Below are 5243 nucleotides of genomic sequence, written 5' to 3' on the forward strand. Positions count from 1 at the left end.
GGCATAGATGAATGCTGGTTTGCAAGACGCCTCCTGCGCACGTGGATTGCCAAGGGTGGGGCAAAGTGTGAATGCTGCACGTGCTTATAGGAGGCATCCGGTAACCCTGTATTTGTCTACGCTGTACCCCTCCGCTATGCTGAAAGCCTTTGATGCTTGGTATCATGCTACTTTCCGACGGTAATCATTGCGAAGGGTTCGAGAACACCGCGACGGGGAGAGATAAAGCGCTGCCAGTTTGCAGACACTGAAATTTTCAATTTTATAACTACTCTAGCCTGCTGCATAAAGCACATAACTGAGTTTGAGGATCTTTGTCTTTTTACGGCAGTGGACAACACCGTGCCGCAAGGGTTCGCGCACCATTGTTTTTGTCTAAATATGTAGATATAGATATAACTATATAAATTTAGTATATATATATATATATATATATATATATATATATATATATATATATATATATATATATATATATATATATATATATATATATGAAGGAAAGAAGCCAACAGTCGGCGATGCGAAGGAAAGCATTGGGGATTATGTTTTATTTGTCTTTTTTTTAAATTTTTACTTGAATAATCACAGAAATGAGTAATGTAATCTGCTTAGGGGAAGATAATTAAACACAAAGTAGAAGAAAAAACAACGTGCCGATGGTGGGGACCGAACCCACGACCTCCGAATATTGCGTCCGGTGCTCTTCCAACTGAGCTACATCGGCCGCTGTCCCCCCTGCTACTTTCTCGGGTATTAATGTTGTCTGTATACGAACCTTTTTATAACGAGCACCCTCATTTCCCCTTCATTTATCTGCTTATATATATATATATATATATATATATATATATATATATATATATATATATATATATATATATATATATATATATATATATATATATATATATATATATATATATATATTGTCACGTAGGTGTTTAGGCCCGTAACCAGCAGGTTGGGTTTTAATGGGGGGTTGAGCTAGCAGGCGCAGAAGAGCAGGGTCGGAGCACCGAGAGACGGCAGCTAACTTCAGCTTCTTCTCGAACGCCACGGGGCACTTCTTCGAGTCCGTGCACGAGACTCTCGATGAGCAGCCGCCTAGCGGCTGCTGTTGCACACGCTACATTACCCCCCTCTCTAAAAAAAATAAATGTCAACTTGATGAATTCGAAAGCAGAGATAAAAAAAAAATAAAGCAAGAAACATGCGGTAGGCAGTGCGCTAATTTCCTCGCGAAAAGTACGGTTTCATGCGCACGACATGGACAACCTCGGATTTCTGCTGGCGACGAGTAGAAGAAAAGCCGTCCAGAAGCACTTCGTACGGGACGTCGCTCAGCTGACGGAGCACTTTGTATGGGCCAAAGTACTGCTTCAGAAGTTATTCGGATAGTCCCCGACGTCGAATCGGAGTCCAAAGCCACACTCTATCGCCCGGTTCGAAAGTCACTACACGGTGGCGGTGATCGTAACGCTGGGCGTCTCGACCTTGCTGGTTCCGGATGCGTGCCCTCGCCAGCTGTCGCGCTTCTTCTGCGCGTTGAGTGAACTCCTCGGCGCCAACTTCGAGGTCACGGCCGTCGTGGGGCAACATGGCTTCGAGCATTGTCGAAACTTCGCAGCCATACAATAAGGAGAACGGCATCATTTGCGTTGTTTCCTGCTGCGCCGTGTTGTACGCAAACGTGACGTACGGCAGGACGTTATCCCACGACCCATGTTCAACGTACACGTACATGGACATCATGTCGGCGAGAGTTTTGTTCAGACGTTCTGTTAAGCCATTAGTTTGTGGATGGTAGGCGGTTGACCTGCGATGGGTAGTGCCGCTTATTTGCATGACAGATTCCAGTAGCTTGGCAGTGAAAGCAGTGCTTCGGTCCGTTATTATAACTGTCGGGGCGCCGTGCCTCAGCACGATGCGTTCGATGAAAAACTTCGCTGCCTCGATTGCTGTACCGCGCTGGAGAGCCTTCGTTCCAGCGTAACGCGTGAGGTAACCTGTAGCGACAATTATCCACCTGTTGCCCGAATCAGAAATTGGAAAAGGACCCAACAGATCCATGCCAACTTGTTCGAATGGGTATCTTGGCACTTGAACAGGATGCAGTAAACCGGCCAGTTTCACAGGCGGTGTTTTCCGTCGCTGGCAATCATGGCATGTCCTCACGTAATGTCGTACTGCGGCCGCAAGGTTTGGCCAGTAATAACTCTTTTTACTGTAAAAGAAGAGACATCTGGGTGAGTTGGTATGGTGACATGATAGAAAAACAGCGCAAAGGACGACTCACAACTGAAGTTTATTGAAAAAAACGCACAGATATATAACTCAGCCAAGCAGCACCAAACCGCACATTAAACAAGAGAATCATGATAACCCCCCACACACACCACGTTCAAGAAACTCAACCTCATTATCTGTTAAAGCGATTTACAGCGCCCGTCCTGTCCGTTCTTCACCTCCGTGCACGTCCTTTGCGCTGTTTTTCTATCATGGCAACTCTTTTTAATTCGGGCCAGAGTTCGAGTATAGGTGAGCCGTGGTGGGCTCATCATGACATGCCTGTAAGATTTCTGCGCGAAGAGACTCTGGTACGGCGAGGAGGTAATCTATTCCCGTCGGAGCGAAGTTGATCTTGTATAAAACATTGTTTCGCATGCAAAACGATGAATGCGTTCTGGCGAAGAGACGGGGAACTTCTGTAGAGCGCGCTTCCAGAAAATTGATAAGGGGTGCGAGAGCCGGGTCGTCACGTTGCTGCTGCGAAACAGTGAGCGCGTCGACGGCTGCGATAAGGGGGAAGTCTGGTTCTTCGTCTTCCCGCGCAGCCTCGACAGGTGAACGGGACAAGCAGTCGGCGTCGTTGTGCTGACGTCCAGACTTATACACGATGGTCATGTCGAACTCCTGTAGCCGTAAACTCCATCGTGCAAGGCGTCCGGAGAGGTCTCGCGAGTTCGTTAACCAGCACAAAGAGTGATGGTCACTCACAACCCGAAAGTGCCGGCCATAAAGATAGGGTCGAAATTTCATCACCGCCCATACAACAGCCAGACATTCTTTTTCGGTGGTGGAATAGTTCGATTCGGCACGGGACAAAGTCCGGCTGGCGTATGCGATAACTCGCGCGGCACCGTCTTGCCACTGGATGAGTACAGCGCCTAGACCCACGTTGCTGGCATCTGTGTGGACCAGAGTCTCAACATTTGCATCGAAATGGGCAAGCAAAGGTGTTGTCTGCAAGCGGTGCTGTAACTCGTCGAATGCCTTTTGCTCTTCGTCCGTCCAGGTGAAGGTGACATCATCCCGGGTGAGACGTGTCAACGGAGCGGCAATGCGGGAAAACTTTTCAATAAACCTGCGGTAATAGGCGCAGAGGCCCAAGAAACGGCGAACTGTCTTCTTGTTACATGAAGTAGGGAATTTGGTGACGGCTGTTGTTTTAGCGGGATCGGGACGAACTCCTCGATGGATGACGACGTGGCCCAAGAACAGGAGCTCTTCATAGCCAAAGTGACACTTTTGTGGTTTTAACGTGAGGCCGGCAGATCTGATGGCCCGTAGCAGAGCGGAGAGACGTTGGAGGTGTTCCTCGAACGTTGGTGAAAACACAACAACGTCGTCCAGGTAGACTAGACACATCTGCCATTTAAGACCAGATAGAATGGCGTCCATCATTCGCTGGAATGTCGCTGGAGCGGAGCACAATCCGAAAGGTAGGACTTTGAATTCATAAAGTCCGTCGGGCGTGACAAACGCTGTCTTCTCGCGATCACGTTCATCGACTTCGATCTGCCAGTAACCGCTCTTAAGATCAAGCGATGAAAAGCAGCGCGCGTGGCGCTACCGGTCTAATGAGTCATCAATGCGTGGCAGCGGTTAGACGTCTTTTTTTGTGACTTGATTGAGCTTACGGTAGTCCACACAGAACCTTAAACTTCCGTCTTTCTTCTTAACGAGGAGTTGCCCAGGGACTCCTCGATGGTTGTATGACACCGTCATTTAACATCCATCTCGTCTACCTGTTGAGCAATGACTTCGCGTTCCCGCGGTGACACTCGGTAGAGGTTCTGTCGGACTGGTCGGGTGCGGTCGTCGGTTATTATGCGGTGCTTGGTCAAGGGCGTCTGTTTAACCGCGGAGGCGGATGAGAAGCAGTCTTGAAACTGAAAGAGTACCCCGACGAGTCTGTCCTCCTCTGCCGGTGATAGAGCGGGATTCACATCAGGGTCGAAGTTGGGCGTTTGGCTGGCAGACGTGTTGTTCTCAAGAACAAAGCAGTCGTGGACTGCTTCTGCGACACCTTCAAAGTAGGCTACCGTGGTGCCTTTAGCGATGCGTTGCCGTTCGTTCCCGAAGTTCGTAATCAGCACGTGAGCTAGACCATTAGTCAGATGAACTATACCGCGTGCAACACAGACTCCATGATGTAACAGAAGCTCTGTGTTCTGTTCGGCGACGTCGGCAGCACAGGACTGGTCGTCGCACCTGACTGTGACGACAGCAGACGAACGTGGCGGCATAGATACATCCGCGTCAACGATGCGTAAAGGTGCGTGGCGTCGTTCGGAGTCAGCGGTCGTCGTTGCAGGCGTCGAAAACGTGACAGTAGGGCGAGGAACATTAATAATGGCCCCATGCTCACGTAAAAAGTCCATGCCGAGTATGAGGTCCTTGCAGCAGTGCGGCAGGATAACAAAAACGGCTACAAAGGCTGAACCGGCGATGGTTACTCTGGCGGTGCATCGTCCGATCGGCGTCATAAGGTGACCGCCAGCAGTACGAATTTGCGGCCCCAGCCATTCAGTTTTAACCTTGGTGAGCCGATCTGCGAAATTCTTGATTATTGAAAAGTCTGCTCCTGTATCTACCAAAGCGGTTACTGGGTGTCCGTCGACGAGAACGGAAAGGTCGGCGCTAACAACGTGATCGGCTTGAGGTTGACTGGGAGTTTTGGGTTCATGGGGCGGCGGAGGCATCGTAGTCATAGCATCGGGCTGAGTCGTCACGGGAGGGTCTTCGGGACATCGATTCCGTTCGTCAGCAACCTGCCCCCCTGAGGTCGCCGCCTTCAGTTTCCCCGGTGTGGGCTTGGCGACCGGCGCCTCAGCACATGATTAAACTCACGGCGGCCGGGTGACGAGTAGCGCACGGGAGAAGACTGTGTACTGTCGCTCGAAGAGGTTGCACGGGTTGCCAGATATTCTTCAATTTCTGGAGGGCGTTCGCCGACC

General features: G+C 49.8%; 1 non-coding gene across 1 annotated transcript; it reads right to left on the reverse strand.

Annotated features, from left to right (window-relative positions):
- Positions 1-654: 654 nt before the first annotated feature.
- TRNAL-CAA (transfer RNA leucine (anticodon CAA)) lies at positions 655-727 on the reverse strand. The gene has a single exon. It is a non-coding gene; the product is annotated as a tRNA-Leu (tRNA).
- Positions 728-5243: the final 4516 nt, after the last annotated feature.

This window comes from Amblyomma maculatum, chromosome 10 (assembly GCF_055883805.1).
Source record: "Amblyomma maculatum isolate TAMU_Amacu chromosome 10, ASM5588380v1, whole genome shotgun sequence".
In the NCBI taxonomy this organism is placed as follows: Eukaryota; Metazoa; Arthropoda; class Arachnida; order Ixodida; family Ixodidae; genus Amblyomma; species Amblyomma maculatum.